Raw genomic sequence first — 18869 nt, 5'->3', positions numbered from 1 at the left:
ATGTGTGATTTAGATCACCTGCTAAAATAATAGTTCCTGTCTGGATTTGATCTAGTATAGCTTGAATTCTATCTAAAAACACCAGATATGCCCCTGGTGGGATATACAATGAAAGCAATGACTATTTTTCACCATGTACAATTCAATTCAACATTAGACAATTGCCTTTTTGGTCCAAATGCTGGGATATAAGGGAAAATTATGTATTCTATTGATCAGGATGCCTCAGGATGCCTAGGATCAGGATGCCTACACCTCTGCTGTTACTACAGTAGGTGGCAGCATAGGCATCTCCAACTCAACTCTTCTTATGGGCAGGTGGGACGGTAGCGTTCCACCTGGCCAACATCCGGTGAAATTGCAGAGCGTGAAATTCAAACTACAGAATTTAAAATATTTAACTTTCATAAAATCACAAGTGTAATACATCAAAATACAGTTTAACTTCTTGTTAATCCAGCCGATGTGTCAGATTTTAAAAAGGCTTTACGGCGAAAGCAGACCATGCGATTATCTGAGGACAGCGCCCCGCATACAAAACCATGAAAAACATATTTCAACCAGGCAGGTGCGCCACGAAAGTCAGAAATTGCGATATAATAAATGCCTTACCTTTGATGATCTTCGTCTGTTGGCACTCCAAAAGGTCCCAGTTACATCACAAATGGGCCTTTTGTTCGATAATGTCCTTCTTTATATCTTTATATCCATAAAAACTCAGTTTAGCTGGCGCGCTTCAGTCAATAATCCACCCAGTTTCCCGTCATCAAAATGCATACAAAATGAATCCCAAACGTTACTAATAAACTTTTCCGAACAAGTCAAACAACATTTATAATCAAACCTTAGGTACCCTAATACGTAAATAAACGATCAAATTTAAGACGGAGAATTGTTATTGTCTTTGGTGGAGAAAAATACCAAAGAACGCGCTCTCATTCACGCGCTTGGAAACACTACAGCCAAAATGGGAGCCACATAGAAAAACTACAATTTCTGGCTCATCTTTCCAAATCCAGCCTGAAACGCTTTCTAAAGACTGTTGACATCTAGTGGAAGCCCTAGGAACTGCAATCTGGGAGGACTTCGCCTTATAATAAAAGTGATAGCCATTGAAAATAGTGGTAGGTTGAATTTTTTTTTGGGGGGGGGGGTGGTTTGTCCTTGGGGTTTTGCCTGCCATATCAGTTCTGTTACACTCACAGACATTATTTTAACAATTTTAGAAACTGTAGAGCGTTTTCTATCCAATATTACCAATTATATGCATATCCCAGCTTCTGGGCCTGAGTAACCGGCAGTTTACTTTGGGCACGCTTTTCATCTGGACGTGAAAATACTGCCCCCTACCCAAGAGAGGTTAAATGTTATATTTCTCTTTTTTTTATGTGACTCTTGCAATAAACCACATCTGTGGCAATGTCTTTAAGTGTTTGAGAACCCTATGCTTTTTTTCATGGAGTCCATGCACATTTGATTAGTTGGATTTTGTTGGTCTTTACATGTATAGAATCAAAGTTAACCTTCCATCTATTAACCTTAACCGCTTCCGTCTATCATTGAAGAACCAAATGAAACATTTTGGCAGACATGACATATGAGGGCAGTGGGCATTCCATAGAATGGGAGGATCATAGTAATTGTTTTACCTTTATTTAACTAGGCAAGTCAGTTAGGAACAAATTCTTATTTACAATGACGGCCTAGGAACAGTGGGTTAACTGCCTTGTTCAGGGGCAGAACGACAGATTTTTACCTTGTCAGCCTGGGGATTCGATCTAGCAACCTTTCGGTTACTGGCCCAACGCTCTAACCACTAGGATACCTGCCATCCCTCTAACCACTAAGCTACCTCCCACTATCCCAATCCCTAAAACAGCAGAACCACTGCCAGATAACAAACTGTGTGTGTGTGTGGCAGATGTGTGTTGTGTGTGTGTGTGTGTGTGTGTGTGTGTGTGTGTGTGTGTGTGTGTGTGTGTGTGTGTGTGTGTGTGTGTGTGTGTGTGTGTGTGTGTGTGTGTGTGTGTGTGTGTGTGTGTGTGTGTGTGTGTGTGTGTGTGTGTGTAGCAGATGTGCGCCTTAAGCGAGTGTAACATGAAGGTCAAACGATGTGTAGGTCGCAGCAGGCCGTGCCATACTGAGAAAAAAAACAAAGATTACTTCTCACTCACTACCCAGTGACCTCGCTGGGTAGAGTGGTAAATGAAAAACAAGATACGCATCAAATACTGTGGCGTAAATCCCCGTGCTGAGATAGCTTCATCATCAACTATAAGTAGACTTATTTCTTATGCTGCTCACCCGACAGTGTCCTCGCTGAGGATAAAATGAACCTGCCATCTTGGTAAATGAAAATCTAACTGCACCGTAATTCACCGTACTGAGCTTCTCTGCAACTATGGACTTATTCCTTTGTGTGACGCATAGCCCAGTGGCCTTGCTGGGAAAAAAAAAGATGAGCTGTCATCGTGGTACATGACAATATTCTACCTATGAACCCAGCCAACAACCTGCAGCTTTATATACACACACAATGTTATTACAGCAGCTTGTAATGTCGTAAGAGAGAACATAGCTCCTGGACCACAGGGCTGACAGTCATTACAAAATTAGCAATTACTGCAGGAACTCATTTAGGCTTCCGCAATCTCAGAACATTTAATCAAATGTGATCTTGAGGGTGAGCTGGGACCAACTGAGAAGCAGTAGCAGTGCCCATGCTGGAGTGGGTTGTCCATAGCTCATTGTTACCAGCCTCATCCTGTCACGTTTTTGCAAAATGTAAAATGCCACTGTCCCTCCCTCATCTCTCTCTCTCCCCCCCTCTCTCTCCCTCTCCCCTATCTCTACCTCTCCCCTATCTCCCTCCCCCCTCCATTTAAACTCCCTCCTTCTTTCCCACTCTCTCTAATCTATTTCTATCCCTCCCTTCTCTCAGTGTGTGTGTGTGTGTGTGTGTGTGTGTGTGTGTGTGTGTGTGTGTGTGTGTGTGTGTGTGTGTGTGTGTGTGTGTGTGTGTGTGTGTGTGGGTGTGTGTGTGTGTGTGTGTGTGTGTGTGTGTGTGTGTGTGTGTGTGTGTGTGTGTGTGTGTGTGTGTGTGTGTGTGTGTGTGTGTGTGTGTGTGTGTGTGGGTGTGTGTGTGTGTGTGTGTGTGTGTGTGTGTGTGTGTGTGTGTGTGTGTGTGTGCGCGCGTGCGTGCGTGCGTGCGTGTGTGTGCGTGCGTGTGTGTTAGAGGTCGACCGATTAATCGGAATGGCGATTTTGGACACCGATTTTTTTTTTTTTTACACCTTTATTTAACCAGGCAAGTCAGTTAAGAACACATTCTTATTTTCAATGACGGAACGGTGGGTTAACTGCCTTGTTCAGGGACAGAACGACAGATTTTTACCTTGTCAGCTCATGGATTCAATCTTGCAACCTTACGGTTAACTAGTCCATCGCTCTAACCACCTGCCTCACGAGGAGCCTGCCTGTTACGCGAATGCAGTAAGAAGCCAAGGTAAGTTGCTAGCTAGCATTGAACTTATCTTATAAAAAACAATCAATCAATCATTCATAATTACTAGTTATAACTACACATGGTTGATGATATTACTAGTTTAACTAGCGTGTCCTGCGTAGCATATAATCGATGCGGTGCGCATTCGCGAAAAAGGACTGTCGTTGCTCCAACGTGTACCTAACCATAAACATGAATGCCTTTCTTAAAATCAATACACGGAAGTATATATTTTTAAACCTGCATATTTAGCTAAAAGAAATCCAGGTTAGCAGGCAATATTAACCAGGTGAAATTGTGTCACTTTTCTTGCGTTCATTGCACGCAGAGTCAGAGAATATGAAACAGTTTGGGCCGCCTGGCTCTTTGCGAACTGATTTGCCAGAATTTTACGTAATTATGACATAACATTGAAGGTTGTGCAATGTAACAGAAATATTTAGACTGATGGATGCCACCCGTTAGATAAAATACGGAACGGTTCTGTATTTCACTGAAAGAATAAATGTTTTGTTTTCGATATGATAGTTTCCGGATTCGACCATATTAATGACCTAAGGCTCATATTTCTGTGTGTTATTATGTTATAATTAAGTCTATGATTTGATAGAGCAGTCTGGTGGGCACCAGCAGGCTCGTAAGCATTCATTCAAACAGTGTCACATTCTGACCATAGCTCTTTTGTATTTTCTTTGTTTTAGTATGGTCAGGGCGTGAGTTGGGTGGGTTATCTATGTTTTGTGTTTCTATGTTGGGTTTGTTGTTTGGCCTGATATGGTTCTCAATCAGAGGCAGGTGTTAGTTGTTGTCTCTGATTGGGAACCATATTTAGGTAGCCTGTTTTGTATTGTGGTTTGTGGGTGATTGTTCCTGTTCGTGTGTTCCTGTGTTCTGTGTTCACTATTTCGGGACTGTAGTATGTTCGGTTATTTTTGTTCAGTTTATTGTTTTGTTCGCTCTTGAAAGTATTCGTAATAAATATGAATACTCACAACGCTGCATCTTGGTCCGACATTTCTTACTCCTCAGACGAGGAGAACGAAGACTGCCGTTACAAACAGCACTTTTGTGCGTTTTGCCAGCAGCTCTGCTGTTTATGAATTCAAGCGTATCAACTCCCGAGATTAGGCTGGTGTAACCGATGTGAAATGGGTAGCTAGTTAGCGGGGTGCGCGCTAATAACGTCACTCGCTCTGAGACTTGGGAGTAGTTGTTCCCCTTGCTCTGCATGGGTAACGCTGCTTCGAGGGTGGCTGTTGTTGATGTGTTCCTGGTTTGAGCCCAGGTAGCGGCGAGGAGAGGAATGGAAGCTATACTGTTACACTGGCAATACTAAAGTGCCTATAAGAACATCCAATAGTCAAAGGTATATGAAATACAAATAGTATAGAGAGAAATAGCCCTATAATTCCTATAATAACTAATAATATATTAGTATATATAATATTGAAGAATCATGTTAAAAGGAACCACCAGCTTTCATATGTTCTCATGTTCTGAGCAAGGAACTTAAACGTTAGCTTTCTTACATGGCACATATTGCACTTTTACTTTCTTCTCCAACACTTTGTTTTTGAATTAATTAAACCAAATTGAACATGTTTCATTATTTATTTGAGGCTAAATTGATTTTATTGATGTATTATATTAAGTTAAAATAAGTGTTCAGTCAGTATTGTTGTAATTGTCATTATTACAAATAAATTAAAAAAATTGGCCGATGAATCGGTATCGGCTTTTTTTGGTCCTCCAATAATCGGTATCGGCGTTCAAAAATCATAATCGGTCGACCTCCAGTGTGTGTGTGTGTGTGTATATACATATTTGTATGTGTGCAGTGGAGTGCAGCCCCACTCTGAAAAAGCTAAATAATACATTGGCTTAGAGAGAGAGAGAAGCGGACAAATAAACTCACAGACAGACAGACAGACAGACAGACAGACAGACAGACAGACAGACAGGCAGACAGGCAGGCAGACAGACAGACAGACAGGCAGGCAGGCAGGCAGGCAGGCAGGCAGGTAGGCAGGCAGGCAGGCAGGCAGGCAGGCAGGCAGGCAGGCAGGCAGATAAACTCTGAACTCAAACCTAACCCTAAGCTTCATGTCCATATCCCAGCTCAACCCGAACCCTACCCATAACCCTAGCCCTCCACATCTTGGCTCAGCTCTTGGAGTTCAGGTTGAGCTGGGAGTGGACATGAAGTTAGGTTTAGGGTTGATCCAGGATGTGGACTTGAAGCTATGTTTAGGGTTAGGGTTAGGGTTGAGCTGGGAGTGTCTGGACTATCATTAAATGTGAAGACTTATTTAAATCAAATCACTTATAGGTTTAATTATTACGTGATTAAACTAATAATGTAAACAGTAATTACCTAGGAAGTCAGGACACCACAGAAAATGTTGAGATTTACAGAGTTATAATTTTCCGAATACAACTCTTCAGATATTTTAATATTTGATCGATTAGTCATTCTCATTAATGTATTATTATTACCTCATCAGTTCTCATTACTGAACGTCGCAAATCCTTGGATATTTGCATGAACCCTAGCCTAAATCATGAATCATCGATATACAAATTGGCTTAATTATGTAACGAGTGCGCAGAGAGTCAGGAAGCAAGTTCAGGGAGTTTTAATAAATAAAGGAAACAATGAACACAAAACACAAACAACGTACCGACATGAAAACAGAGTCAATAACACCTGAGGAAATAACCAAGGGGAGTGACAAATATAGGGAAGGTAATCAAGGAGGTGATGGAGTCCAGGTGAGGCTCATGAAGTTGCGCAGGTGCGTGAGACAATGGTGACAGGGGTGCGGGACAATCAGCAGCCTGATGACCTAGAGGCCGGAGAGGGAGTATACGTGACAAATTATTTATTTATTAACTAACTAAGTAATCACACAGAAATACATGACAAACAAACAGTAGATGTTTGGGTTACTACATGATACAAAGAAAAAGTCCCTAGCGGATGATGCCGATATGACGGCTTGGTAGAGAAAGGAAAGGGTTGGGGACTGAGAAAGAGCGAGAAAGACAACATGGATTCACTACACACAGTGGATAATTGTACTCAGAGACATGCTAATACTTTGTACATGAACGGCCGCTCATTATGAAAGAAATTGCAATGTACATATTTACGCTTGTATGTCGTTGTTGTCTCTCCGTTGAAAACATTCGATCGTCCTGTAGAGTTCATCAGAGTCTCTGGTTAACTTTCCCAGAAGTCACAATGTCTTTCGTGGTTGTCGGTGGTTAGGGTTGTCGGTGGTTAGGATGGATACTTCAGAGTACCATTCGGAAATGTTCTCATAGAATAGATGTTTCAGCGGTTGTCGGTATTCTCATTCTAGGTTTACGTCATTTCTAGCTGCAGACTAGTAATTGGTGTGATCTAGAATTGGCTCCTTCTGTAGTGAATCGATAGTCTCAGAGTTGAACCATTTCTAGCCATGAGCCAAAACTACAGCTGTATGGCCTATAAAATTGTAGCCATTCTAACGTAGGGACTCTGTCCCGGCGTCCTCTGACTTAATGTATATTTTGTAGGAAGTGGGTTTTATACTGTCTGGGCTCACGGGGTGGTGGCCACTGACTAGTTGAACTTTATAACTAAACAAGTATTTCGCTTAGAAGGCAAACATGACATTACATCGTCTCACAAATAGTTTCATATTCAATCATATATTTTACACAATATTCCGGTAGAAAACTAATAACTGAGAAATGTTCCAAAGCTACCGTTGTTTTGTGCTTGTCACGTTCCTGACCTGTTTTCTGTTAGTTTTGTATGTGTTAGTTGGTCAGGACGTGAGTTTGGGTGGGCAGTCTATGTTTTCTGTTTCTATGTTGGTTTAAAGGGTGACCTGATATGGCTCTCAATTAGAGGCAGGTGGTTTTCATTTCCTCTGATTGAGAGTCATATTAAGGTAGGTGTTTTCACACTGTTTGTTGTGGGTGGTTGTCTCCTGTGTCTGTGTATGTCGTTGCGCCACACGGGACTGTTTTCGGTTTGTTTGTATGTTCGTTCTTTTATGTAGTCAGTTTCCCTGTTCATGCGTTCTTCGTGTTTCATGTAAGTTCGGCGTCCAGGTCTGTCTACGTCGTTTATTGTTTTGTAGTTTGTTAAAGTGTAGTCGTGTTTTTCCGTTTTGTAAATAAAATATTATGTCGAATTCAAACGCTGCATTTTGGTTCAATCCCTGCTCCTCCTCTTCGGATGAAGAGGAGGAAGAAAGCCGTTACAGTGCTCCTGTCCTTCCTGATGTCACAAAATAAAACAACTTCGACAGGATTGTTCTTTAACCTGTCTAGGACTGGGGTGGCGCCAGCGGCACATCCCCCCCACCCCCACTGAAAAACCAGTGCCGCGAAATAAAAATTTTTTTTTTTTTTTAAATATTTAACTTTCACACATTAAAGTCCAATACAGCTAATGAAAGACACAGATCTTGTGAATCCAGCCAACATGTCCGATTTTTTAAATGTTTTACAGGGAAGACACAATATGTAAAGATGTAAATCTATTAGCTAAAAACACATTAGCATAATCCACCATCTTTACTTTGTCCACCAACAACAGTAGCTATCACCAATTCGGCTAAACTAAGATATTGATAGCCCCTAACCAAGAAAAAAACTCATCAGATGACAGTCTGATAACATATTTATGGTATAGGATAGGTTTTGTTAGAAAAATGTGCATATTTCAGGTAGATGGCATAGTTTACAATTGCACCCACCGTCACAAATGGACTAGAATAATTACAATGAGCAACGTGTTTACCTAACTACTAATCATCAAACATTTCGTAAAAATACACAGCATACACTAATCGAAAGACACAGATCCTGTGAATACAGACAATATTTCAGATTTTCTAAGTGTCTTACAGCGAAAACACAATAAATCGTTATATTAGCATAGCACATTGCACATAGCACCCCAGCATTGATTCTAGCCAAAGAGAGCGATAACGTAAACATCGCCAAAATATATTATTTTTTTCACTAACCTTCTCAGAATTCTTCAGATGACACCCCTGTAACATCACATTACAACATACATATACAGTTTGTTCGAAAATGTGCATATTTAGCCACCAAAATCATGGTTACACAATGACAAAAGTAGCCCAGCTGGTGAGAAAATGTTGGTGCGCCATATTAGACAGTGATCTACTCTTATACATAAATTTGATAGACAATTTAATTCTTAATACAATCGCGGAATTACATTTTTTAAATTATCCTTACTTTTCAATACAGTTTGCGCCAAGCGAAGCTACGTCAAAAAACATGGCGTCCTAAGCCACTAACATTTTTCGACAGAAACACGATTTATCATAATAAAAATTTCCAACTTTGAGCTGTTCTTCCATCAGTATCTTGGGCAAAGGATCCTTTCTTGGGTCTAATCGTCTTTTGGTGGAAAGCTGTCCTCTTGCCATGTGGAAATGCCAACTGCGTTCGGGATGAACTGGAAGTGTGCCCAGCGATTCACAGCGTTTCAGAAATAAATGTCCCAAAATCGCACTAAACGGATATAAATTGCTATAAAACGCTTTAAATTAACTACCTTATGATGTTTTTAACTCCTATAACGAGTAAAAACATGACCGGAGAAATATAACAGGCTAAACTAAAGCTTGGAAAAATAGCAGGTCGATGTCCTCCAGGCGCATGACGCAGCTGCAAAGGAGCTCCTACCTACAGGGTTTTTTAATTTATAGTGCCTGTGATTGCGCAATCGACCCCATTCAAATCGTCATCACGTAAAGGCATCCAGGGGAAGACGTAAGCAGTGTCCGTATACTCATAGGAATAACATTGGCCTTAAAACTGACTCCAGAACAGTGGCCAAAATTTCTGAAATCTGACTCCATGTCAGGGAAATTGCTGTAGAATGGGTTCTGTTCCACTTAGAGACAAAATTTCAACTCCTATAGAAACTATAGACTGTTTTCTATCCAATAATAATAATAATATGCATATTGTACGATCAAGAATTTTGTGGGAAGCCGTTTCAAAAATTACACGATTACCATAAATAGTGACAACAGCGCCCCTAGCCTTAACAGGCTAAAAACTCACGGACCATTCCCACATTCTCAAAAATAGTAAAATGGTTTAATCCTCCAATTTCGGGGAATAGGAGTTGAACAAAGAGGAGCTCTTTGTTTCATAGGTTTATTTCCCCTCTTTTTTTGCATGACCAGGGGGAGAGAATCTCTGCCAGGAATTTATGACCTGTCGTAAAGTCATAAAACTTGTGGTGGGAGAGAGAGAGTGAGAGAGGGGGGGAGCCACGATATACACCCCAAAGGGCCACTTCGTGACAGGGCCTCAACCCTAGACATAACCTTAACCTTAATCCAATGAACAATTAATGCATGTCCCCCTCCCCCACTACGTGGCAGAAAGGTAGGCCTCACTTGAAGCCTGAACTAGACTTAATGGGCTTTTGACTTGCCTAGTTAAATAAAGTTTATTAAAGAAAAACATTTTAGAAAATGGGCTTTTGAGTGGCATTGGCAGAACGGTTGAGGCTAGAATCAAAATGTACGTATGGGAACGTTCAACAGATGCTCCCGATAAACGCAGGCCTACATGTGACCATGTGAAATGTCCTTTCACCCTGAAAACTTGGTCCCATGGAGAGCAAGGCTTTTCTTCCATAGAAAAGCATTACCTACAACCCTCACGTAACCATGACGCCATCAATGACTGTGATTGAGCTAGCTAACCGTCCTTGCACACAAACAATCAGGAACTTATATGGATACCCTGTGTTGAGGTTCAGCTTCCTGTGGCAATTCAACTTCAACACGGTCCTTTATTCTCTCCCTGAAACTCAGGGCATCGTTAAAGAGTGTCCCCAGGAGACAGCACATTGAATTTGAGCTTCCTGTGATTACAGGAAGTGACTTAATTGAGGGTCATAGGGGCGGTTTCGAGGGGTTAAAATGTTAAATACTTGTGACCGGGGGACCAGGCGTAGGACATTTGAAGTCAATCGGCCCTCCATTTACCTCCATTTGGACACAATGGTCTTGCAGTTCTAGAAACTAAGAGCCTTGTTGTGTTCTTTAATACATTCTGCAGAGGATATAGATTTTTTTTAACTTGAAACTTCAATCTGTCTGTTTGTCAACCTGCCTGCCTGTGTCTGTCTGTCTGTCTGTCTGTCTGTTAACCTGTCTGTCTGTCTGTCTGTCTGTCTGTCTGTCTGTCTGTCTGTCTGTTAACCTGTCTGTCTGTCTGTCTGTCTGTCTGTCTGTTAACCTGCCTGTCTGTCTGTCTGTCTGTCTGTCTGTCTGTCTGTCTGTCTATCTGTCTATCTGCCTGTGTCTGTCTGTCTGTCTGTCTGTCTGTCTGTCTGTCTGTCTGTCTGATTACAGGAAGTGAGAGAAAGGGGTAGAGTGAGGGAAGGGGAGAGAGGAGAGAGAGAAATGAGAGGAGGGGGAGGGGAGAGAGAGATAAGAGGAGGGGGAGGGAGGGAGGGAAGGGGAGAGAGAGAGAGATGAGAGGAGGGGGAGAGAGGGAGGGAGTGGTGGGAAAAGTAAAGATACCTTAATAGAAAATGACTCAAGTTAAAGTCACCCAGTAAAATACTACTTGAGTAAAAGTCTAAAAGGTATTTGGTTTTAAATATACTTAAGTATCAAATGTAATTGCTAAAATAAGTATCAAAAATAAAAGTATAAATCATTTCAAATTCATTATATTAAGAAAACCAGATGGCACCATTTTCTTGTTGTTTTAATGTACGGATAGCCAGGGGCCCACTCCATGACTCAGACATATTTTACAAATGAAGCCTTTGTGTTTAGTTGATCTGCCAGATAAGAGGCAGTAGGGATGACCAGGGATGTTCTCTGTTTAGTGAGTCCTCCAGATAAGAGGCAGTAGGGATGACCAGGGATGTTCTCTGTTTAGTGAGTCCTCCAGATCAGAGACAGTAGGGATGACCAGGGATGTTCTCTGTTTAGTGAGTCCTCCATATCAGAGACAGTAGGGATGACCAGGGATGTTCTCTGTTTAGTAAGTCCTCCAGATCAGAGACAGTAGGGATGACCAGGGATGTTCTCTGTTTAGTGAGTCCTCCATATCAGAGACAGTAGGGATGAGCAGGGATGTTCTCTGTTTAGTGAGTCCTCCATATCAGAGACAGTAGGGATGACCAGGGATGTTCTCTGTTTAGTGAGTCCTCCATATCAGAGACAGTAGGGATGACCAGGGATGTTCTCTGTTTAGTGAGTCCTCCAGATAAGAGGCAGTAGGGATGACCAGGGATGTTCTCTTGATGTGTGTGATTTGGACCATTTCCCTGCTAAGCATTCCAAATCTAACCAGTACTTTTGTGTGCCAAGGAAAATATGTGGAGTGTATATTTATTTAGGAATGTAGTGAAGTAAAAGTATAAGTTGTCAAAAACATAAATAGTAAAGTAAAGTACAGATACCCCCAAAAACGACCTAAGTAACACTTTAAAGTATTTTTACTTAAGTACTTTACACCACTGGAAAGATGGAAGGAAGGAAGGAAGAAAGGAGGGAGAACGGAGGAGGGAGAGACAGAAGGGGGAGAGTGAGAGAGAGGGGAGAGAGGGTGAAGGAGGGATGGGGAGAGAGAGAGGGGAGAGAGGGTGAAGGAGAGATGGGGAGAGAGAGGATGGAGGGGCGAGAGAGTCAACAGAGGTGGGAGAGAGGAAGGAGAGAGGAGGGAGAGCGATGAGAGGAGGGGGAGGCAGGGAAAGAAGAAGGGAGAGAAAATGGAGGGGGTAGGAGGGAGTGAGAGAAGGGGGAGAGTGAGGGAGGGGGAGAGAGAGATGGAGAGGGTGAGAGACGGGGGAGATGGTGGAGGCGGTGAAAGAGGAGGCAGGAAGAGAGAAGAGATAAATGTTGTGCTGGCCAAACAAGACGTAGCTACAAACAAAATGGAGTTAAATGGTTCCAGTCTGCCGTGAAGCGTTCATCCATGTAATTATTCGAATCAGAAATCCATTTGCATTGCTAGTAATAGCCTAATGTTAGCTAGCTAACATTGAACCTAGTTGGTTAGCTCTTTAGCTACCTGCAGATTCATACTACAGCTATGAGAATGTTTGTATTGGTAGTAGTATGAGTTGGGATTATGCCGGTTCATTGTTTAGCTAGCTAGCTACATGTCTAAACAAAAGACTCCACTTCGCTCGGTGAATACATGACCCATCAAGTTAGCCATGTTTGTCTGAGGGTAATTATGGCCATCTATTGTATCTATCTGTACATGTCTAGATGTCTAGACAATAGTGACCCTGTAACGGCAGATTTCCTCCTCTTTGTCTGAAGAGGAGGTGTAGCAGAGATCGGACCAAAGCGCAGCGTGATTAGTGTTCATCATGACTTTAATTAAGACAATAAACGTGAACACTACAAAATACGAAAACAACAAATGTGAAAAACCGAAACAGTCCTATCTGGTGCATAGACACAAAGACAGAAGACAACCACCCACAAAACCCAACACAAAACAGGCTACCTAAATATGGTTCCCAATCAGAGACAATGACAAACACATGCCTCTGATTGAGAACCATATCAGGCCAGACAACAAACCCAACATAGAAACACAACACATAGATAACCCAACCAAATCACGCCCTGACCACACTAAAACACAGAAAATACAAAAGAACTATGGTCAGAACGTGACAGACCCGTCCACTTAGTGAGATGTGGTTATAGCATTTCCTTCACATGACCCATCAATTTAGACGTGTCTGGTAAGCATCATCTAATAATTATAAAATATTCTTATCTGGACACCTCCTGTTTCTGATATTGCTACTATACAATAACCATTTCACTGTACCGTTTATACCTTCTGTATCCTGTGCATGTGACCAATAAACTTAGATTTTATTTGATATAGTGTGTGTTTACCAGAGACGGTAATGAGAAGAACAACACGACATGCACCAAAGTCAGATTAGGCCAAGGACTAGATCAAGTGTGTTTTTACCTGGAGTTTTTCCTTATTGTAGACAACTACTTTTACCACTTTTAGTCTTGAAAACCTTTGGTTGTTTAATAACTACTCACTCTGTTTAGCACATGGCCTCACATGGGAATCCTTTAAAGAGATGGGTGGGGCTACGGCTTAAGAGGGTGTGAACGATGCTGAATGGGTGTAGACAAAGATGAGTTCTCCAGTAGGTGTACCAAAACAATAATTTTCTCAAAAGTGGGGTTACAAGTTTATCAACTTCCAAAGCAGAATTACTTTCCCATTGTCCCTCAACTGTAGTGTATGATATACCATTTTCTAGCTTTGAGTCTCTACTTTTATCCAATGTAAATAACACAACTTCAAATTTTGCTATATAAGACCGAATCGAGGCTGTCGGTCACAATTGAAGATGTTCTGAGGGCAAAAGGGGGCAAAACTCAATATTTTGAAGGTGCTCCTAATTGTTTGTCCACTCAGTGTATAATAAGTGTAAGACTGTGCTGCCACCTAGTGGAGAGAAATGGAGAATGTGTCAAGACAAAACAGGAAGGGAAGTTCAAAGTCCAGACTTATGATCCTTCTGGTTGATAGCTGAAATCCCAGACAAATGACAAAAAGGAATGGACAGAAGGGGAAAAGGCCTTTAACGTCCATCCAACCGCTGGTTTCACTATAACCACAAAGGACAATCAAGACAATCATCAAACGTCTGTAAAAAAAAAAGAGGCCACAACGGAACGGCCTTAACCCCTCTCTTCATACAAACACAACACTGGTTCATGTCCCAACCGCCCAGCAGCAGCAACAACAGATCACTTCCTTCTTCCCTGTCATGTAACATCAAAGGCAGACACTTTGGGAATAAGGTTCAACCTCCCAGTGCACCTAATATTAGTCCGTATGCCCGCCATTAAAATCCAAAGAAGAAGAAGTTAGACAGGCACCTGACTATATTGCATTGTGAATAGTCATATCAATAGAACACCTGATTATTCACTAAAACACATTGTGTGTATGTGTGTGTGAAGAGAGAGAACTTGTAGTCTTCACACGCTCAGGTAAGGAAAGAATTTATACTTTCGATGTGGTTACCGGTAAATTCTATTTAAAATACATTTTAAAGGTGGGAAATCTGGGATTGGTAGGCTGCATACATATTTGGACTTGTAAATGAATGGAGATTGTAATTTATAATTCCTTTTGAGAACTGTTTCACCCCAGCAGAACCCACATAAGCTTGTTTTACTCCATTGTTTGTCAATATTGTAATTGTAAACAAATGTATAGTTTCAAATCGTGTTTAAAACCCACCTTTTTGTTGATTATCAGTAGTTGTGGTCAGTAGTTGTGGTCAGTAGTTGTGGTCAGTAGTTGTGGCTGTGGTTCAGTAGTTGTGGTCAGTAGTTGTGGTCAGTAGTTGTGGTTCAGTAGTTGTGGTCAGTAGTTGTGGTCAGTAGTTGTGGTCAGTAGTTGTGGTCAGTAGTTGTGGTCAGTGGTATTGGGGTTGTGGTCAGTAGTGGACAGTAGTATTGTGGTTGTGGTTCAGTAGTTGTGGTCAGTAGTGTTGTGGTTCAGTAGTTGTGGTCAGTAGTTGTGGTCAGTAGTATTGTGGTTCAGTAGTTGTGGTCGGTAGTATTGTGGTTGTGGTCAGTAGTTGTGGTCAGTGTCTAAATTACAGTTGTTGCATGTGAAAACTGAAAGAAGTGCAATGAAAAGTGATCGGGTGAAATATGACGCGAGTAAACGCAGACAGCTTCGCTCTATCCAATCAGAGCAGCAGGATCAATGTACAGCCACATCCTTCTCTTTACAGACAGGCAAACTAGCCAGGGGCACGATCCTGGGAAATAGGATGAAGCGTAGTTGCCTTGGCTGCTTCACCCGCTTTACCCTCCTCATCATGTTTACCTGCGCTGACACATGCTCCTCTGGGTCTGTGAATATCCATAGCAACAGCACCACTTAGGCTGTTTAACGATGAGACGTGAGAGTGCTGTTAGCTGACGTTAGCTAGCTACTTTTTGTCATTCTAAACTCACACAAACAGATGTAACAGCTGTCCTATTTTTGCCATTGTACAGCATTTTGAGCAATCGTTTTTATGCTCGCTTGTTAGACACATTTTGCCTGTCAGCTGACTAGCTAGCTAGCTAAGTTGTAAACATTTGTATCTCGTTTTTTGAGTCATTGTAAAATGTTACAGATGAGATATCTTTATCTTGTTTGTTGTTTGTTATTGCTAAATACAGGCACCTTTACTTTTTTTATAACACATTTTGTTACGTGGCTGTAACGTGGAAGGTCCCCAGGAACACAGTGGCCTCCATTATTCTTAAATGGACGAAGTTTGGAGCCACCAAGACTCTTCCTAGAGCTGGCTGCCCGGCCAAACTGAGCAATCGGGGGAGAAGGGCCTTGGTCAGGGAGATGACCAAGAACCCGATGGTCACTCTGATAGAACTCCAGAGTTCCTCTGTGGCGATGGGAGAACCTTCCAGAAGGACAACCATCTCTGCAGCACTCCACCAATCAGGCCTTTATGGTAGAGTGGCCAGACGGAAGCCACTCCTCAATAAAAGGCACATGACAGCCCGCTTGGAGTTTGCCAAAAGTCACCTAAAGGACTCAAACCATGAGAAACAAGATTATCTGGTCTGATGAAACCAAGATTGAACTCTTTGGCCTGAATGCCAAGCGTCACGTCTGAAGGAAACCTGGGACCATCCCTACGGTGAAGCATGGTGTGGGGATGTATTTCACCATCCCTACAGCATCATGCTGTGGGGATGTATTTCAGCTGCAGCTTGTGGAGACTAGTCAGGATCGAGGGAAAGATGAACGGAGCGAAGTACAGAGAGAACCTTGATGAAAACCTGCTCCAGAGTGCTCAGGACCTCAGACTGGGGCAAAGGTTCCCCTTCCAACAGGAGAACGACCCTAAGCACACAGCCAAGACAACACAGGAGTGGCTTCTGGACAAGTCTCTGAATGACCTTGAGTGGTCCAGCCAGAGCCCAGACCTGAACCCGATCACACATCTCTGGAGAGACCTAAAAATAGCTGTACAGCGACGCTTCCCATCCAACCTGACAGAGCTTGAGAGGATCTGCAGAGAAGAATGGGAGAAACTCCCCAAATACAGGTGTGCCAAGCTTGTAGCGTCATACCCAAGAAGACATGAGGCTGTAATCGCTGCCAAAGGTGTTTCAACAAAGTACTAAGGTCTGAATACTTATGTAAATGTTATATTTTTATGTTTATTTGCGACAATTTCTAAAAACCTGTTTTTGTTTTGTAATTATAGGGTATTGTCTGTAGATTGTTGAGGGGAAAAAAGCAATTTAATAAATTTTAGAATACGGCTGTAACCGTAAGAAAATGTGGAAAAAGTCAAGGGGTCTGAATACTTTCTGAATGCACTGTAGCTACAGTAGAAAATAGGAGAACATATTTTCTAATGATGTCAAGTTTATTTCGCAACTCCTAATATTCAGCAAATTACACTCACTGGAGTATCTGACATAGGCTTTGAAAAAGCCGCTGTGAAAAGGCTACCAGTGCGGCAAGTGCAGCTGGCAGCCGGTAATATTTCTTGACATGGACATACAGGTTTGCCAACAACATGGCTAACCTTTGTTAAAGCAGCCGAACAGCTGCTCTTAGTGAAAATGTGTTTGGAGTTACCATCTTCTTCCAGTTATAACGTGGGGAGGTCGAAATATATCTTTTTTTTAAACATCCTATCAAATCTCGTCATTTTTAAAATGTTGATTACTTCTGTCGTCCATTAGCATTCACCTGGTGATACGTTTTTTTTCTTCTTGCTAGCGTATGATGTGGGTCCCTGGGTCGACAGTTTGCCTGGACAAGAAAAGGTTGAAGACCCATGGTGCATTGTGCCTATTTTTGTTCTATTATTGCAACTGAAATAAAATGCTTTATGTCGTATAAAAATATGTGTCTAAAACAGAAGTTTATTCCAACGAGACTGACCTGGTTAAATAAACGTTTCCTATAAAATGTGAAGGACAGGATTCTATCGGTAGCGCAGCCCACTGGACAGACGATAAATTATTTTTTGAAAGGTAATTCCTGATTGAGCCGGAATATACAGCGTTTACCGTGAATACAGTCTCCGTGAACATGGGAATATTAAAAGCTGCATTCTACTACCCATGATCGGATTGATTTCCGGCCTAGGACCAGTAAGACACACAGACAGAAAGACAGACCAGTAAGACACACAGACAGAAAGACACACAGACAGAAAGACAGACCAGTAAGACACACAGACAGAAAGACACACAGACAGAAAGACACACAGACAGAAAGACACACAGACAGAAAGATAGACCAGTAAGACACACAGACAGAAAGACAGACCAGTAAGACACACAGACAGAAAGACACACAGACAGAAAGACAGACAGTAAGACACACAGACAGAAAGACACACAGACAGAAAGACAGACAGTAAGACACACAGACAGAAAGACAGACAGTAAGACACACAGACAGAAAGACAGACCAGTAAGACACACAGACAGAAAGACACACAGACAGAAAGACAGACCAGTAAGACACACAGACAGAAAGACAGACCAGTAAGACACACAGACAGAAAGACAGACCAGTAAGACACACAGACAGAAAGACAGACAGTAAGACACACAGACAGAAAGACACACAGACAGAAAGACAGACAGTAAGACACACAGACAGAAAGACAGACAGTAAGACACACAGACAGAAAGACAGACCAGTAAGACACACAGACAGAAAGACACACAGACAGAAAGACAGACCAGTAAGACACACAGACAGAAAGACAGACCAGTAAGACACACAGACAGAAAGACAGACCAGTAAGACACACAGACAGTAAGACACACAGACAGAAAGACAGACCAGTAAGACACACAGACAGAAAGACACACAGACAGAAAGACACACAGACAGAAAGACACACAGACAGAAAGACAGACCAGTAAGACACACAGACAGAAAGACACACAGACAGAAAGACACACAGACAGAAAGACACACAGACAGAAAGACAGACCAGTAAGACACACAGACAGAAAGACACACAGACAGAAAGACACACAGACAGAAAGACACACAGACAGAAAGACAGACCAGTAAGACACACAGACAGAAAGACAGACCAGTAAGACACACAGACAGAAAGACACACAGACAGAAAGACACACAGACAGAAAGACAGACCAGTAAGACACACAGACAGAAAGACAGACCAGTAAGACACACAGACAGAAAGACAGACCAGTAAGACACACAGACAGAAAGACAGACCAGTAAGACACACAGACAGAAAGACAGACCAGTAAGACACACA

The sequence above is a fragment of the Salvelinus fontinalis genome, chromosome 36 (assembly GCF_029448725.1).
Source record: "Salvelinus fontinalis isolate EN_2023a chromosome 36, ASM2944872v1, whole genome shotgun sequence".
Taxonomy (NCBI): domain Eukaryota; kingdom Metazoa; phylum Chordata; class Actinopteri; order Salmoniformes; family Salmonidae; genus Salvelinus; species Salvelinus fontinalis.
Note: the sequence above shows the minus strand (reverse complement) of the source record.